The sequence below is a fragment of the Lygodium microphyllum genome, chromosome 6 (assembly GCF_053477565.2).
Source record: "Lygodium microphyllum isolate KBCC chromosome 6, Lygodium_microphyllum_v1.1.10, whole genome shotgun sequence".
Taxonomy (NCBI): domain Eukaryota; kingdom Viridiplantae; phylum Streptophyta; class Polypodiopsida; order Schizaeales; family Lygodiaceae; genus Lygodium; species Lygodium microphyllum.
Window position 1 is genome coordinate 53018657 of NC_141140.1, and position 20251 is coordinate 53038907.

The following is a 20251-nucleotide window of genomic DNA, read 5'->3' on the forward strand; positions in this document are numbered from 1 at the left end:
TCCAAACATTAGCCCTAGACTACTTTGGGGTCTTCTTACTAACACGCCATATTTCGGCCGTCGATGGTTAGTTTGGGTTATGAGTCAGGTAGCAAGTGAGCACCTTCCTACTTTGTCATGGATACATAGGATTGTGTATCGTCATATTTGTTGGACACCCCTTGCTATTTATGCAAGGGGTTAGCTAATAACCTGATGCACTTAGTATAGGGCCTAAGAAGCCTTAGGTTTTGTGCTTTAGTCAAGTAACGTTAGGACCAAGGGATTATTTCAGCAGTACATCGTGTTAAATGATAGTAAAATGTTTTATTTCATAAGGCCAAGAGGGCCATCTCTGTCAAGCTCTAATGTTTTACTTCATAAGGCCAAGAGGGCGGTTCTATTGGTTGTGAAATGTTATATCTCTTTAGGCCAAGAGGGCCATACATTTGTTTTGGTGCAAGTATATTTAATGGTTTTCTATTTTAGTGATTGCATCACACATGTTGGACGAAGTGCCTAGAGAGAGCCTTTGCTACGCAGGAGCTTCTTGTGGCCATTCTAGGTGGTGTCGTCACATTTTCGAGTTTTCCTCTTAAGCTACTAATGTTATATATGCACCTGGGGGTTATTTTCTTTTCGTTTGTGGGGACTGGCAATCAAGGCATGAAGTCCTAAGGTTTGGTTAGGTATATCTAGGGGAGATTTGAGTAGTTTCCTACCTCCTGTTGGGACATTGTCAGGCATTAAAGACATGTGATAGAGGGTAGTCCTTGTGACCCTGTCCTTCTTGCTTGCTAGGCAGCTGTCCTAGGAGCCCTAGCTAGTGTAAGGCAGTTAGAGAAGTGTGCCAAAATAGCAAAGAATAGCAAGTTTTGAATATATCTAAAAATAAAAATTACAAAGGTGTGCAAAAAGGGGTTCTAACCCCTCAATTAGAAAAAATAAAAATGAAGAAAATTCCTATAAGTAGTTGATTATCGCCTTGCAGAGGCCTAGTAAGTTCCTGGGATTGAGTCGATGCCTTGTTTTCCTAGGGGTAGTAGCTAGCTGAAAAAAAGAAATAAGGAAGTTTGGAGTGAAAATAAAAGTGAGTGAAATAGAAAAGCATTAAGTGTCGCCTCGCGAGAGCTTGGTAGATTCTTGGGTACCGAGTTAAGACCTAAGGCCGATGCCCTATTCTCCTTAGGTCAATCCATGCTTAGCTCCATCCTTTTTACACACCAGAGTATGGAAACCTTGAAAGGAAATGTGTTACAAGAAAAATATGATGACCAGGCTATAAGAGTCCTCGCCTAGTAGGAGGTCCCATTCCAGTTATCTTAAGTTAGGTAGGTAGTTCAGACCACCCACTAAGATGACCTCTTTGATAGGGTTTTTTAGCCAGTCTATGTTAGAGGAGTTGGTTAGTAACTCGCTCTGGATTTCTGTCAGATTATACTGGGCCTATCCCTTCTAGATTTTCATGCCTTGATTCTGTCAGAGGGTAGAGTGAGAGCTATTCTTATGCTTTGTTGAGTTTTTTTTTTAGCAGCTTGATGCTTTCTCTAGTCGTTGTTTCTGCATATCAGTTCGTGATATTCGACAGGCTGAGTCGCCCTATCTTGTGGTCGCCAATGAGAGCAGATTTTAAAGACCATTTTTTGAAGCGAAAAAGAGCCAGGGAAGCCGTAAAAGACCAAATTTTCATGCAAAATGAAACGGTTGCGGATTAATGAGTTGGAGTTTTCCTAGAAGGAGTTTGATGCCAGGAACCCAATGCAAGTCTTGGTTCGTCAATCGCAGTCCGTTTGACCCCCTATTTAATCCTCACAAGGTTTCATATTATGAAGCAGCTACATGATCCGAGAGCCAGAAAGTGCATCACGGGACCTAGCTTTATAGATTTCAATGTCATGAAGCCATCCAGCCAACGAATCTGAGCTCGTTTGCCCCTCCAAAAGTGAAAAATCCACTTCGGTTGTAGTGTGAACAAAAAGAGATGAACTAGATATTTTAGGTTTAAAACCTTAACCTTGATTATGAAGGAAAAAACCAAAAAAACTCATCCTGAGGAGGGAGGGGGCGCAAATTTTTTGCGCTCCATTTTTCTTGAGATTTGTGCTCTCCGATGTTGGGGTTGAGGAAGAATTCTGATTTTTAGTATTTCTCTCTCCTCTCTCCTCTCTCATCTTGCCGCATGTTTACACGTGTGATTCTATAAGAGAAGGAGGTGGGTTTTGATGGACGTTTTTTATGGAATGATGGTGTTGGAGCTAAGGAGATCGTAGATTGAGGCTGTAACAAAGTGTCAACGGCTAAGAACGACCATCAGCGGCCTCCTAACCATGAGATATGCATCTCCAAAACTAGGTTTCTATGCGTAAGTAGTAGTTTTATTGGTTTTATGATGGATGGTTGATGTAATTGTTTGTAAATGGTTGCCTTTGATTGAAAATGTTGAAACCTATCAGAAATCTTGAAGAAAACCAGAAAATTTAGTCATGTAATGATTTATACCAAAACACGCAAAACCCGCAATTATATGTTTCCATATAAATGATAAATTTTGGGGGTTTGTTGTGATTTTTGGATTCATATGGATTAGAAATGAATATAAAATCAATTCTCAGTGATTGTTATCAACCCCAACCTATAAATCAAAAATATCATATTTTTTATCTAATTAAATGAAGAAAAATAGTGAGAAAACAAGAAATTTTAGTTTTTTACATTAGAAAATTAACAACAAATATGCTTTATATACATGGATGTATGACATGACTGGAGCATGATGGATAAGCCTCAGTTCAGCCTTGTCTCTATGTTAAAGTATAGTTTTTACCACTTTTACAAGAAAAACACATGAAAAATTTGCTTTCTACACCTATCAACGATGCACAACCTAAACGGTAGGGAAAAGAGGGGTTTTGACGTTGATTAGTTGCTAATAACATTTTAAATTCTGATCTATTTGTTTATGCATGCCATATAGGATGCTTATAATTTAAGTTTAAGAGGATCGAGCAGCACAAGAAATCATATAGGACATGTAGGACATTTCTTTCAATGATTTCAGCCTACACGTCCTATAATTTCTTTCAAAAGCATGCCATAGCATGTCGAAAAGTATACATAATAATCAAAGTAGTGGTATATCCACAAAGTATCTCGTTAATCATCAATGAGCATTAGGTGTAATATTTTCACTAATAAATGACATTTAGCCTTGTTATTGTAGTAATGAAATCTCTGAGAAAAATGAGCCAAATATATGCTTGAATCAATCCAAAATCATAACCATACCATCTGGGCACCGAAATAGCATTTCCAAAACCCCAAACATGCATTATGGAATTTACTATTTACTGTTCAAACCAAAACAATTCTGTTATTGTGAAATATAGAATAAAAAACTGTGCAAAATCAACTCTATGATTGCCCTGATTTGTGGTTCTCATCATGTTAGTCATTTCTAGCTATAGAATGCCTAAATTTGATAGTATATGCACTGTGTTATGGCCAAAATATGATAGTACATCAAGCTGCCATAACTATCCACATTTCGTCACTATCACTAGCAACCACCAAGACCCTATGGATTACTTATCAAGTCAAATGTTTCAAGACAATGGCAATAGCTACCTCTCACATAGCCGTGCATGCTCTCACACAGGGATGTAGTGAGCTTACCATTGAATCTGATTGTTGTAGTCCTCTTCCTCAGCGATGGCTCCATAATTAAAGGCACTAGCTCAAGCAAGCTTCATGTCCATGCTCCAACCTCCAACCTCCATAGCCACGTGCACAAGAAAAGAGAAGAGAAGATAAGAAGAAGAGAAGAAGAGCTTCTCCAACGTCCCTCACTCTCTCACACTCACACTTCCCTCTCTCCATCTCTCATGCACAAGTAGGAAGCAAAAGCAAAAACAAGAAGAAATCTAGTTTGAACACACCAAGAATGAGCTTATCCATTAACTTTTTGGCTTTTATACATGCCCTTCTCCTCTTGGGCACCCAATCAACATCTCTCCCTTTCACAAATTAAAACAAAAGGCTATTGCAGAGAGGAGCAATAGTCACCGCCACTATTTTTTGACATTAATATAGGGATGGATAGCTGCACAATGACCTACCTCATGGTAAGAGTCATCTTCTTGTCAGCATTTTGCATGAGCTTATTAGAAGATATGAGTGATAGTAGTTTACTGGGTGCAACTGCCTATTTTTATCTACCACACCCCTCAATGTAAAAATCAACTTGAAGGGCTATATGCAAAGCCGATCCTTCCTAAGAAAATCCCTCAAGCCTCCCCCACAGTTGGGCCCTTGCCCATGAACGGGATGCCACTTAATATGCTCCCTTGTAATCAAAAGAAAAGAAAAGAAGTGAAAAAGAAAAGAAAAGAAAAATAAAATCCCTCCATTTGTACTCTATGAGTATCACAACAACTACACCTAGGGACCACCCTAGCCCTTCTCCCACTTCACAACTTGGGGCACATCAAGGGCATGACATTTTGATAGACCTATCTCCCTAAGTCACATACAGCACCCCCCTTTACATGAACTAGATCCTCAAGCGTTGGACAATGCCTTAGGCTTCCACCATCTCCCAATTCCACCATTAGTTGCATAGTGCACTACACGATAAGATAAGAAGCTTAGAATCTATGTAGATTATAGGAAATTGAATGTTGGAATAACTACATATTTGTTTCCCATCGTGTACCTCAATAACATTCTCGATGAGGTTTCTAGTCATGAGATGTACTCATTTTTTAATGGATTTAGAGGTTACAACCAGTTCATGCAGCTTACTTTGAAGAATCAAGATGAGAATGCTTTCATCACGGCTTGGGGTGTATATATTTTTATAATAATTTTTTGTGGGCTAAAGAGAATACCCCTACTTCTTCTTAGTGAGATATGCATGAAATATTTAGGCCCTACTTGACAAACTTCATGGGGGTCTTCTTGGATGACTTCAGTGTCTTCAATGCCATCCTACTTCACTTGCATCATCTTTAGCTCTGTTTCACCAAATGCCAAGAAGTCAATCTAAATCTAAATCCCATGAAATGTGTCCTTGCAATGAAAAGTGGTGTCTTTTTGGATCAAAAAATATCCGGTGATGGCATTGCATGCCATTATATAGGCCCCTATTTCTAGTTCTTGGACTGCAATGCTATGGTTTCTAGGGCAAGTTTGATAGCATGGATGGCATTTTCACCTTCTAGCCCATGCAGCTATTCCCCTCAATCAGCTGGCATACACTGTTGAGGAAAATTTCCACTAGAATGAGGTACTAGACCTCACATTCTGGCGACTCTAACTATTACTATCAAAGCCCCTAGTCCTAATTCTATTGAATTGGATAAAGTCTTTCTATGTCTGTGTAGATGCCTTTGATAGGGCAACAGGCAATGTGCTTATGTAACAAGATGCAAATGTCTGGTTCCACCCAAATTTCTATGCCAAGAGATGGCTATCTTTGCTAAGAAAAATTACTCTATGGTGATAGAAAGGGAATGCCTGGGAATGATCAATTTTGTCAAGAAATTTTGCAACTATTTACTTGGCCATTCTTTTGATCTTCCATTTGGATCACTTTTCTCTAGTCTATCTAGTCAAGTCATAGAATATTATAGGATGATCGGCCGGTTGGATCCTATTACTCTAAGAATTTAATTTCAAGGCCATACGTAGACCTACTGCCTAGCATGTGATTGCCAATTTTCTATCCTAGCTTGATTTTTTAAAAGCTTTGATTGGAGTAGATGATGACTTTCTAGATGTCTAACTATTCCACGAAGCTTTTGAAAACATAGAATCGGACCCACCTAATCCTCCTCAAACATGATATGAGGAATTCTAGTCTTCTTGGACTCAAAACAAGTCTCAAATCACATTCAAATGGACTAGTACAAATGACTAGCTCTTTGAAGTTGACATTTTGAATCCTCCTAAGCCAACTCTACCAAAGAACACTATCCAGAGCACTGCAACATGTGGTTCTACCTATGGAAAAGGATGTATACATGAAAGAAGCTCATCAAGGCATTGCTAGAGGTCACTTTGTGATAGATATTAAATTCAAAAGATCCAACAAGCTAGCTTGGGAGGTCCACCTATAAGAAATCATCTATATACTGTGGTTCAAAGGATATTAAGAAATACCCTTTCTTTACATGCTATAAGGCCTTAAAATGACCCCCATTTACTTAAGTAAACTTACGGATTGTTTTCAAACAGTAATTTAAAAACTACTTTTGTAAATATATTATTGTAAATTTTACTAAATATAGTACTCTTTCTTTTGAACTCACATGGTATCTTACATTTATATAAGATGGACTCCTCGAGCAAGCTAGAATATGGTGGTCTACTATGCATGGAGATATCCACAAAATTGTCCAAAAGTGTAATGGCTTCTAGCGGCTTGGGCAACCTCTAGCCTGGCACCAGTCACCCTTGCCCCTTGGGACTCTCTTTTGCTTCTCATTTTTGATTTTTCTGTATTGTCTTCCGAGGGTTAACATTACCCCCTCCTAGCTAAGTGCTAGTCCCATGGCACTTGATGGTACGGCCTAAAGATGTTAAGGGTTGGTGTGGACTAGTTCTTGGAGCCTTTGGGAAGGTGGATCATATCGCAGATGCTCTATGAAGCATGTTTTAAGGTTGTTGATATCGAAGATAGATTGGTGGTTGAAGAATGCCTATGTAGTTGTTGGCTTGCTGCCACGCCGCTGCACAATGTTCCTAAAAAGAAGGAGTACACTTCCTAGGGGGGTATTCTATTGAAAGCATATGTTTCTAACCCAGACCATGTACAACCAGAAAAAATATTTGACATATATGTGGGAGAAGAATCTAGGAAGAAAAACCCTTAGAGAGTATCTCATCCAGTGGAAAGGCTACCTTGAAGAGGATGCCACTTGGATTGACTAAGAATCACTATGTAACCAATATCCCCAATTTCATTCGAGATGAGGACATATCGATTCCTCTAAGGGGGAGAGGATATGATATCCCGACTTTAATTTCAAATCTTCTTGACTTCTCACAAAATGGACTTGAAGAACTATAAATCATTAAATAGAGAAGATCTCGAGAAAAATGGTCCAAGGTTCATAACCTGACATTTTTCCATATTGATAAGGACTGTAGCCATTCGTCACGGAAGTCACCGCGTGAACATAAGTTATGAACCATAAGTCTAATTTGAACAAACCCATTTAAAACTTGGCAAGTAAGATAAATCACAAAGCTTTAAGATTTAAAGCTTAAAAGCATTGAAAATAAAGAAGAAGGAGAAGAAGACATCGCGAAAAGGCCGTGCCCCTCCCCCCCCCCCCCCTTTTTTAATTTAAAAAAAATGGTGCCATGAATCCCCAATTGTGGCATGCCTGATTCTGGATGAAAAAGCATGGATTATCCTTCAGTAATTCAGTAGTTAACTCCAGCAATCTCCCCCTCTTCTGAGTTTGATGAGAGGCTTGGATTGAAGCAAGATCATCCGAGAGCCAAGGCGAATTAGTCATGGCATCTCTGGCAGCCTCTCTAGACCTCAAAGATCAAATTGCCAACATTAGATTGCATCTTTAAAGCTTCTAGACTGTTGATTCGCCAAGATACCCTCCATAAAGAGCTCTTCTTGGCCACAATCCTTCTTCTTCAATTTAGATATAAATATGAGGCATGGGGAGTTGTTGAGGGCAGTTTGAGCAAGAGAGGAGAGGCCCTTCTTGTTTAGGAGTATAAAGCAAGAGGAAGTGGGGCAAGAGAAGCGTGAGGATGGAAACCCTCGTCATGAAGACAAGAAGGATATTTCACAAACTCTTGGAATCAAATTCTCCATCCCTTCTATCCTATTTCTCTATGGAATCAAGACTCTTCTCGATTTTTCTAAATTCTTGGTGATCGCCTTTCCCCATTAATCAAAATTTCATCAATCTAATTACAACCAAGCTCCTTCGCCAAAAATCCCCTTTTCAATCTTGTAATTAAAGACCATGGCCCCAAAGAAGAAAGTTACGAAGGTCGCAGAGGTAGGAGCTGCTAATAACGCTACGGACACAATCACTACAAATGGAATGACAAGTACTGGGATTACAAAAACAAAGCTACAAATACCATCAACCAAGTGACCGTCACATGGATCTCCAGGCACTATATTTTATAATTAAGGCAACTAGTAGGCTACCATCCCATGAACAGGCAACAAAAGATGCATTTATAAAATAAGATTTTATTCAATTCATGCATATAACCTTTTTAAAAGAATTCTTAATCACAAATTCCAAGGGGTAACTTGGGTCTGTACAAGATGAAACTAAGCGAGTACAAGGAAGGTACTGTGTCCCTAAAAGATTTAATATTTTTGATTTGTGTTGATCGAATGAAACCTCTAATGGGTAATCATGAATGCTAATCCTCGGTATATAAGAGACCTTCACATGAAATCGCCAAAGAATACTGTTTGTAATTAAACTAACTAAGATTTTCTTTTATTGCGGTCAAGGACCCACGAAACTCCAAAGGGGTTATTCTCAAGAATAAAATTCTGTTTAGGTTCAGTCCAACTAGATCCCAAGGAAGGGAAAATCTGGGAAGACTATTGGAAGATATTGCCACTTATGCTAATTTTGCCACTTACACTAATTTTTCCTTGATGTTATTATTTTTAGCAAGAAAATATTTGGCTTGAAAATAAATTTGTTAAAAGTAATGCATTCAAAATAATATGTTTGTGATTGTAAGTTAGGTACTGAACTTTCCCAAAATCATCAGGCTAAAAGATGGATGACTGAGTATAGATCGCTGCGACTGAGGCAGTATTCTGATGAGCACAGAATGCTGAGATTGAGGTAGTGTTCTTAATGGCACTAGACCTCCCCAAGGCCAACATGAATAAAACCTACTCCAAGGGGTTTTTCTTTTTGTTTCATGTTAGTGAGTATAGACCAATCATGATGCAAAAGGTCTTGTCGTAGGGAACTCTAGTTGGTAGGAGAAGGTGAGGATACCAGGAAGCTCTGGTCACAAACTCCTTAGGCTCTTACAAATTCCCAACTACGCTTTCTTTTCTAGACTATGTCCTAGAAGTTCCAATACTAGTTGGGGAACGGAACTTGGAGAGAATAATACCTTTGAACAAAAAACATTGTAAAAAGTCATTTTTTTGAAAGGAACTATTAAGAAGGAATTTCTTTACTCTATTTTTGTGTCATGAATTAATGGCATGTAATGAAATTATATCAGGAGATAATTCAAAGAAGATATTTTCATATGTTAAACCTAAAGTGGTAGGTAATTACAAAATTAAAAACACTCTCTCAAGCAAAGCGAGAGGATGGACCCCGACAGATCAAGACCTATGGTTGGGTGGTTGCAGTAAGTAGAGAGCTTTTCTAAGAAGGAATAAAAATCGTATTTTGATGGACCATTAGCGATTAGAGATCCTGACTTGCATCACTTTAGAACCCTGGACAAAAGGAATCAAAGTGTCATACTTCTCCCATTCTCTTTGAGCCCAACACAACATAAGTCCGTTTCAGTCAACAATTCCTATAAGGGATGGAATCTCAAACCATTAATACTAATCAACCATTAGTAATAGATTTGACCAGAAATACTTAGGTTGATCCTCATGGGAATGGCCGAAAATTCCATTGCGGGGTAGACTCAAGTGAGCCTAGTTAGAAAACTCAAAGGGTTTTATCAAAATCTCGGATGGCGCTTCCTAGGACATCTCTTGATGGGCTACTAAGAACGTACTGCTTAGGAAAGCTTGGGCTGCACATTACAGTTGTTGAGGGTTGACTTTATCAAGCTTGTTAATGAAGTGACCTAGTTATCTTATTGAAAAACACGGAATCTAGAGCATGGTAGTGGCTATGGTGGATCGAAGGTATGGAGTAAACTAGTTATGTTATTGAAAAACACGAAATCTAGAGCATGGTAGTGGCTATGGTGGATTGAAGGTATGGAGTGAACTCTTGGTGACATAAATAAGACTTGACCTGTTACACAAGTGAGTTAGGTTCCATGATGGAAGCTTGGACTCATAAACACAATATTGTGTATAGACTGACAATGACACTGAGACTTTACTAAAGGACAAAAGTACTATGACATTGCATTAGAAAAGAGAGCAAGTACAATGCTTTATAGGAAACTGGATGGTAGCACATATTCTACTGTGCATATGGGATTCTAGTCCTGAGCCCACACTACTCCATACAAAGAGGCTTAGTAGGTGTGATTGTAGAAATCTCAACACCCCTCCTTAATCACAACCAGAAGTATAAAGTGTGTAGAGGCTTTAGTGAGAGCAACACCTGCAAAGTGTGGGCACACCATAAACATGGCAAAACACTAGAGGCTGTCGCAGATAAGGCTAATTGTAGATACTGCAAACATGGTGGACATCCAGAGGCTATAACAGGGGCCTCACAAAGTGTACAGAGGCTGTGGTACAAGGCTACATGAGGATTTTACAAGCGTATGATAGAGGCATTTTGGGCTAGGCAGTGCAAAGCTAAAAAGTTCTATTAGAATAGCGAGAATAGAAGGGCTGGTGAGGCTTATCCTTCTAATCTTGGTGGTCTTCTTCTTCTTCTTTGTCTTTTGCTCCATGTTCTTCTTCTTATTTAACAACAACTAGACATGCCTTTTGGGACCTCTTTCTGGCATGGCAGAACTTCTCGATGTGTCCGGTCCTTTTGCAAAAATCACAAAAAAGTTGGTCCTTCTTGCCTTTGTACAATTTTTGCAAGTTCTTCAAGTTTTGAAACTCAGAAGGAAGACCCCCAAAAAGATGGCAGTCATGTAGATTCAAATATCTCAGGTTTGAAAGGCTCCCAAGCTCAACAGGTACCGAAGAATTGAATGTATTATTCCACAAGCTCAGCTCTATTAGCTTTGTCATGCCACCAAGCTTAGAGGGCAATAGTCCAGTCATGGAGTTGTTTCCCAGGTAAAGATATTGTAGCTGGTTGAGTTTTGAAAAACCTAACGCGAAAGGTCCTGTCAAGAAGGAATTATCCAATCACAACTCCATCAAGCTTATCAATTGAAGCACCGACAGGAAATATGTTGAGTTTTGTATTAAATGCAACATTGAGGATCTGTAATTTTGGAAGGCCTAAAAGTGCAGACAAGTTGCCTATTATTTGGTTAACAGCCATGCCAAAGCTGTGATTAGCATTTCCAAGGTCGAGGAAAACCAATGCATCAAGCGAACCCATGTCACTGGGCACGTATCCAACGAGACCTTTATTGGACAAATTCAGATGAGAGATGCACAGGTTTGCATCGCAGATTATGTCTTCCCAATCGCAAAGGTCTTCACCTGTCCAACTTGCTGGCTTGTGAGCGTTCCACTTGCTAATCGCTCACAACAAGGCATCACCATCGCCCGTGCATTCGGCATGAGATGGTATCACAAGAAGAAGCAACAGCCAGCAAATAGTTGTAGCCACCATTAGAGTTGCTGCTCCAGCAACCATGGCTGCCGCACCTACTCAATAATGATGAGGATGAGGGCTAAAGCATCTTTATAGAAGATGGTGAAGCAGATGGACTGCACACGGACATACAGGCAATCTTGTAGTTCACTCATCTGCATGAAAGAAACTGGAACGGGCGAGATAGGTTAGACAATAGTACACAAATTGTTGGTGAAAAGGTGACAGCAACAACTATGGAATATGGAAATTTTGTATGGAGAATTTCATGATTGGAAAAGGATATTGGGATCTTATTATAGGTATTGAGGCTAAACCAAAGCTTCCAGAAATGAATACCACTCTTAATCAATAGAGAGCACATTGTGCATGGCTTGAATGAGCTTGCAGAGTTTTGCACTAGCTCTCATTGAGTATTTTAGATGCAATGGTTATGTAGATCATGAACTACAAGTCATCGGAAGATGCATGGAACATCTTGGTGTGGTATTATGGTACTACTACTAGTGCATAAAAGATCCAATTGAAATAGAAGTTTAATACCATGGATAGAAAAGGACATTCAATATAGGACTATGTCACAAAGATAAAGACCATTGTTGATTAGCTAGCCTCTATTGGAGCTGAAATAGAAGATGAAGATTTAGTTGAAATGACATTGAATGGTCTTGGACTTGAGTATAAGTCATTTGATACATCTATCTCAATGCAATCAGAGATGCTTGATTTTAATGAGTTGGTTTCATTGCATGTTCATGAAGAGGTGAAGCTTGGATTTGCTATTGGTTCTAGTGGCTCAAAGGGTAGAGATACTGTTTTTTATTTGAATCAAAGAGGATGAGGTAGCCATGATAGAGAGTTCTCTTGTGGTCAAAGGATTAATTAGAATGCATCTTAGAATGTGAGTAATTAGTAGGTGCAAAATGCTTGAGGTGGTGGTCATTATGCTTCATCTAGTCATGTTGAGGATGTTGCTCTATTGACAAGTTGTTTGCTATGATATATGTTTGTAATCATGATACTAAAGAAAATAAGTTAAATGATGTTTGGTACATTGAATTTGGGGCATCCAATCATATGATTCCACATGGAGAATGGTTCATTGACATGCTTCTTGATAAGCCTGGTTATGTTTGTACAGGTGACGACACGCAACATAACATTGAGCACAAGGGTGTAGTTCGATGAGTGTCTTATGTATTATGTACAAGTTAAGGAGATGAGGCTACAATTCAAAATTGACTGGTTGTTTCCTTTTGATCCTTTCGTCAAGGTACATGTAGTGATGCAACCATACATGCATAACAAATTTTCTAATTGGCTATCAAGATGCTTGTATGTAATCTTTCTACAATCCATGCACATGTGTGCATGCTAAAATTGCCACCTTGATCTAGTTTGATGGATAAACTAATGCAATGTACCTCATTGTGAGGTAACAAGGTTACAACAACTTGAAATGATGTTGACAAATGTAGATTTTTGTTCCGCTTGTGGCAACATGTATGCTCGATGGGAGAGGTCAAAATCAAGAAATGGAAGATACATCAATCGGGTAGTTTCATGAGACATTGAATTAGAGACACCCCCAATCACCAAGGAAACGTGATGACATCGAAAAATACCAAGAAAACCATGGTTTTTGAAATCGTAAGATTGACTAGGGGGCTACACCTTATAGCAATGTCCTAACCCAAAGTTCAATAACAACACATAAAATCAGGGTTCTTAAACAAGAAGATTGACTCTTCGGAGACATCTGATAAAATTGAAACGGAAACAAGAAGGCAACAGACTATAGCCAACACGTGTGATGTGGGAAGGTGGTCCGTGCAGGGCCTAAATTTGACGGTTGTTTTTCCTGTCAATGGCTATTTTGCTTGTCAAAACAAGGCTTTTCAAAAATGCCTTGTCAAAATACAAGTCAAAGATCTAATTTTGCATGTCATCACGACATGCCTAGCCAAAATGCCCCTGTCATTTGGCATGTCAACATTTTCAAGTTGCCTTTCATTTTTACTAGTTATATATTGATATGATGTATTATATAGCAACTTGCAAGTCCAGAATTGGTGACTTGAGTACCTAGCAAGTCCCATGCAACTTGCAAGTTTTCAAATGTCAACCACTAACTAGGTTAGAAGTTAGAACTTCGTGGCTTGGTAAGTTGGACTCTTATTATTAAAATTTACTATATTTCACTTACCTTATCTAAAACTAAAACCTAAGATTTCATAATTGACGGTCCTCAATCAATCTAAGCTTGTAATGTGGTTGAGATTCGAGAAACAATGTACTATCAATTGATACTCTCGCCTCTAGTCCACATCGCAGTCTCTGAAATCAGCCATTGCTAAACCTTCAGACTTCAAGTCTTCAAGCTCAAATTCTGTCGAGTGTCGTGCTACGTCCACACTGCTCGCAACTCTAGTCTCCATCCAATAGACTTACAGTACAGCCACGATTCACCAATGTACTTGAAACTTGAAGTAGGCAGTGGGCACTAGGCAAGCAGGTCAACCATAAGGCTTAAAGCCTTAGCCTTAACATAGGTGGACAGTGGAAGTAGGCATTGGGCAGTGGGTAGAGCTGAATCGTTAATGCTCGAGGGCCGAGGGCTGGTCACCGCAACTCAAAAGGCACCAAGGTTTAGGTGACATTGTGTTGCGTGTAGTCTCGTGCACGATGTAGGGCTTGGAAGTTGACGACTAAGGCTGCGGGGGCAATGGGCATTGGGCACCACCAAGTCAGGAGTCGAAGGCTAGGGCTGCAAGCACTAGCGGCAACGGCTTAACTGTAGGTGGCTACAGCCTACAGGCTCGCCACAGTGACACCATGCACATGGCCTCAAATAGCAAGTGGGCAAAAAATCTTGAAGAGTAAGTGGGTTGCAAGTTGGTTCAGGGTGGCCCGAGCAAGGTGAAAGGCCAACATATGGCAGCAAACGCAATTCAGGCGGGACTCAGCCATGCAATCAGGATTCAGGGCATCATGATTTTGGACTCGTGAGTTGCAGCTTGCAGGCTTGATCCACATGGCTAATAGGCTATTAGGTGGTAGGCTAAGGCTCAAGGCTATAGCCTATAGCTACGAACTGTAACTCAGGACTCAAGAGTCTGAGCGAGTGATGCACAGACTGCAATCACTTAGTTAATAGTGACTCATCACAAGCTACAGCAAGAGGAGCATTGAGGAAGGTGACACATTGCCCGCAACCCACTTCACGAATCATCAATATCAAATGACAGCTTTGGGCCTCTCACAACTCAGTGGAGGGTGAGGGAGGTGAAGGAGCAAGCCTACTCAGCACGAGTCTGAGGTGATTGCAATAGGCAGAGGCCCAAGGTTCCATTGGCTGCGAAGGATTCTCAAGAGTCAAGAGGAGACCTCTTCAACCAAACAGGTACCTACAGAGCCCAAGCTATTACTAGTGATACAATGAATTCTTCTATTTTATCAATTGATTGATTTGTTCTAGGAGTTTAAGGTTGAATCATGATTCAGGATAACTATTAGCTATTACTAATTAGCTATTAGGCTTTAGCATTATGTAGGTTAGCGAGGAGTACTCACTAAAGTAAGATTTAGGATAAGAGGGTGAGGCTTGTAGGCTCCTTTAATTAACTTAAAAGTAGTAGATGAGATAGGAACTATCCCTTTCATTGAGGATTTGTTTTGGGTTTCTCATCCTAACTTCATACATGTCCTTAGGAGCCATATCTTAGCCAACATGAGTGATTGGTGCATGCACATCATCTAAAATTTTGCTTCATCTTTTCCAAAGAGAGACTCTTATGGGAAAAAATGTAGTCTTGAATCCATTGGAGATGATCTTTTGGACTTGAAACATAATGTTATACTCAAAGTACATATGCATTATGATTCAATCTACCAATGGTGCTTAATATGCAATACTCGAAACATAATGTTATACTCAAAGTATGATATGCACTATGATTCAATGTTTGATGGATGTGAGCATCCTTGATAGTTATTGTGTGACAATAGATACTATTGGAGATTGAGTGGGAGGCTTGGGACTTGGAAATCTCTATCCAATTCACCAACATATATCGACTTGAGCTTTTAGCCTTGAGGTACACATTTACAAACTCATTTTGTTGTTTCACATAACAACCTTTCAAAAGCATACATATTATAATCATAACATTATGTACATTACTGTATGTGATCTTTTTATGTATTGTAGGTAGCTAGACCATGGATCCATCCAAATCTCAAAAGAGTTTGGCAAGGAAAAGAAAGGCTTATCCCTCTATAGCCTCTTTTTTATCAAGAGGCCAAAGTGCTTGTGGAGGGTCAAGGGGTTTGGTATCAGGAGATGCCAATGAAACTATGGGTCAAATGTCAGCACTAAATGCAAATGTTTATAGAATGCAAGAGGGAATGACTTCAGTAGTATCAAATGCTACAGAAAATGTAAGTGTGAACGTGGGAAATGCAACAGAGAATTCGTCTATGTGGTACGTTCATCTACGGTCGACCGGGAACGTCGGAACGCCCACGTCTCTGGGCCGATCGATTTATACAGTGAAGAGATGGGCCTCGCATCATAGCATAGTCGATCAGCATTCAACGATAATAACAAAGGATTGCACTATTCTTACTAGGAATACTTACACCATCGTGTTCATTTGGCAGCTGCGCCTGCAGTTCATGTGATCTACGTCTGGAGACCACACGCATACCACATTCATGATCAGCAAAGCCCAAAATGGCAGCTGCTTCAGTAGTTGCGGGGCCATCAGCTGCAGCTGTACTTGGCCACGCTCGCCCTTGTCGCCCGTTCTCCAGCTCCTCCTCGACGTCGACCTACTCCTCCCGTAGCCCCAGCCGGCGGACTGTGGCGGCAGGAGTGCCGCGCTCTGAGTACGGCACCAAGGACGACTGTCGACAGCAGAATACGTTATAATGCGGCCGACAACGCAAAGAAAACCTTGCAGCAGTCGCCGTCGTCGGCAGGCGACGACGTTTCTATCAATGGCCGCACCGGCCAACTCACGACGGCGGCACTCCGGGAGGCGGTGGACAAGAACACGAAGCAGGAGCTGAGCAGGGCGGACATAGAGAGCCACCAGGTGGAGGATAGTTCCGAGAATCAGTCGGTGTTGGGGACCAAGCCCGCTTCCACCGTGCCATAGCCGCGGCTCGAAAGGCGGCCAGAGACCGGCGACAGGTCCCTGGCCAGCCTGTTTGCTGTGGACGGAGCAGCGCCGGAGACCATCAACGGCAGGTACCATTAACGCAGTATCAAGCTTCTACCTTCTTAATACTATACACACAGCCAGCTGTCTGTAAGGCAATCGGGTCGATGTATGTGTCTGTGCGTATCTATAAATTACTCTTTTGTCGTGCTGCATATTGTCGTGATGGTATGTATGATCCTGGGTGTACGAATGCATGCCATGCTGGGCTTCGTATGGGCCGTCGTGGCCGAGAAGATATGTTGTTATCCTATCCCTCTTTTATGTTGTTATCCTAGAGTAAGTTCGACTCAACAATAAATCCGTCCTGTATGGACTCCATAAGTTGTTATTCTATAGCCTATCACTAAGTTCGACTCGACAATAAATCCCTCTTTTAAGTCCACATGAGGAAACGTCACAGCAGGAAATTTGTAGGTCTTTCCCATTGCTTTTGGGTACCAGCATTTGCCAACAATATTCCTTTTTGAATTTCAAAGCCTCCACTCAACATTCGAAGGTGCTTGTCCATTTTTGTCAAGTCTCTCGACAAAAGACCTTGATTTTTGCATAAGGATGTTGTACTATAAGCACTCCAAAAAGTGAATCATTCATCTTCATAGGCATGAGTTAGTGAAAAGCACTTTTAGCATAAAAATAATGAAGCACGATACTTCTAAAGCTTTTTGTAATCCATTCTCACAATGTACCTAGTAAAAAAAGTTGCATCATCTACCGGGTGCAACGAGGCCTAAGCCTTATGGGAAAACATTTTGTAAAAAGGTTTACCACCCAACCTTTTGGCTTGAGAATACACATCACAATGAGTATTTCTTGCCTTGGGGTGGGCACACCCAAATCAATACTCACCTTACTACCATTTCTAAAGACCACATTGTTCCTTCTAGAACATATAAACTTGATAGCAATCCCATCAAGCAAGCTAATTAGATTCCATGAGAAGTCATTAAGGTGGGTTTGCTTGTCGAAAAAGGCAAAAACCATGCCAAGTCATCCTAAAGGTTTGCTTGGCATAGTCATCTCCTAGTTGCTTGCCACAAGGGTGCCACCTGCAAGCAATCCCAAAATATATGCTTTTAAGTTTCCTTTGTTCCCCCACATAGGAGGTACACTGGGGAGATGGTAGCTCTCTTGCTCAATCTAAAATGTAGGGGGAGCCTCTTGAACATTAGCTTGTAGTGCAACAAGTTGATCCTATCTGATGGGGTGGCCCTCCATAGCCTCCTTACCCTCCTCTTCCATGTGGCTATTTTGGCTAGGGGGAACTCCTTCCATTGGGTCTACAGGTTCATCAGAATCGTAGTTGAGGGGGCCTTGTATATTCCCTCTAGGTTTGACAATATAACCATAGTTGCTTCCCAATAGGTGATCCAAGATCTTTAAGAGGGCTATCGACTACTCTCACTGGAGAGGATGGCCAACTTTCCTTCTTTAGTCTAAGGATCTAAGAACACAATCCACCACATACCTTGCTTCTCGTTCAATGTGAATTTATTGATAGCCAACTAAACATCGATCCATTGTCTTAAGCCAGGGTCCCACACATCAGCCCAAATCCCTAGCCCTTTATTGTATGTTGCCTTGAAGGTTCTAGAATATTTGATTGTAGGAGCCATCTCTAAGTCATATGCAAAGGGAGAGAGCCATATGTTGCACTTCAGTGAGGAATCCCCTCCTCGCCCCTCCCTAGGCTTCGAAGTGGCATTGCTAATCACCTTTTTTGCCACGTATTGACCATTGCTTGGGCCACATCAGATTGAGGAATTCTGATGCACTCCTACTCACCAGGAGCTCGCCAACTATTAGACTAGTCCAGTGAGCCTCATTCCAAGTTATCCCATGGATTCTAGAGGAGGCAATCCAATGGTACAGTATGACCATCCATGGTTCTTTGCCACTTATCATCTTCATGAGTTTGGATAACATTGCATGTGACTTGAGGTCAAGATTCTCTAAGCCAACTCTTCCCAATTTCGTATCCTTAGTCATGAGTATATCCTAGTTTATTTGGGGTGGTGACTTCTTGCATTGATAGGACCATAGCAAGCCCCTGATAGCCTTTTCCACCTTGTCCCATACTATGTGACTAAATGGTAGGAGGGAGCCCACATATACCACTGTTGACGATAGTATGTTCCTAACAATAGTGACTTTCCCTGCCAATGAAGTTGGGGCATCCACCCACTTCTTTAGCTTGTATTAAAATTGTTGAGGTACAAGTAGAATCATTGTTTCAAAGTAACTCCAACCCCAATGGGGGTGCCAAGGTATCTAACCAATTCCCTTGGTTTTGTGACCTAAAATACTAGCTCAATAATCCACTGAGTAGGATTCTTCCATGAAAGAAAAAAAAAATTGGATTTAGTACTTGTGAATATAGAGGCAAAGAGTTGAGAAAACTTAGTATATATTTGCAACAAATTAGTAATAGATTTCTTGTTAGCCTCAACTATGGAGGCATTATTATTAGTGAAGAATTGAACCGAAGCTTCAGATCCATCGTGTAGTCCCTCAATAGTGCCATCTTAAATGGCTTTGTCAATTTTTCATAGGAGTGAGTCTGTTATGAGAGCAAACAGTAGTGGTGCGAGTGGGCACCCTTGCCTAATTGACCTTTGTAAAGCAAATGGGGTGGAGAAATACCCATTAATGTTGATGGTTGTTGATGCATTCTTGAATAGAGAAGCCATCAGATTTATAAATATAGGCTCAAATTTTAGTGAGGAGAGTATCGATAGGATGAAGGCCAAACTCACATGATTAAATGTCTGCCATGTATACTTTGGCTGAGGAAAAAGGTCGATGCCAAGCAAGGTGGTAAGACAAAAGAGAGGTAACCCTTCCTTACCACTTAAGACCTTGAAGGGGTGCACAACCCGGCCTAGGGGAAAGTTTGCCAGTGATTCGGAGCCCGATACTTGTATGCAGGTGCAGGGACTCCCATGAGCTCCACTCCCCTATCCAAATGATCCCTCTTGGATACCCCACAATGCTAATGGCACCCATGTATGACACTTGAAGTACATGGAGTCAAAGGAGATGTATGGCAGTGAACGTACTTATGCATTAATGGCAGAGCTTATGGGTATGCAATGATGCTCAGGATTATGCTCAATATGCTCAAGATGCCATTGATGTGGCTAATCAGGCCCCTTGAACTATGCTCTATCCATATAAGACCTTGGTACTAAGGGACATGCAGTGTTTTCTGTCACAGTCCTACAGGACTGTCATAAAGATCCCATTGTAGAAAATTCTATTCTGAATCTGGCGGTGAACCCTATAGCTCACCTCGAAGAGGGCTTCGTCCCCTCCGGTTTGAATCAAAAACCTCCCCAATCGAAGCTATGGATAGGATAGGTGTGAAAGTTATGCCTATTTTTGTGCATGGGTCACTATGGATAGGATGCAGACTGCTCCAGGATAGGCACAGTAAACCCATTACAGAAAATTCTGCTCGAAGAGGCCGTTGTCCCCTCTGACTTGAGCCCAAAACCTCATCAATCGGAGTTTCCTACTAAGAGTTACGCCCCTTTTACTAACAGCAAGTCTTGTGGACTGCATCCAGATGGCTGGCCAGAAAGGCAAAAGCAAGGC

The 20251-nt window shown here is 40.7% G+C and overlaps 1 pseudogene; it reads left to right on the plus strand.

The window, feature by feature from the left end:
• The first annotated feature begins 15785 nt into the window (after window positions 1-15785).
• On the plus strand, window positions 15786-19811 carry LOC148034556 (uncharacterized; annotated as a pseudogene).
• Window positions 19812-20251: the final 440 nt, after the last annotated feature.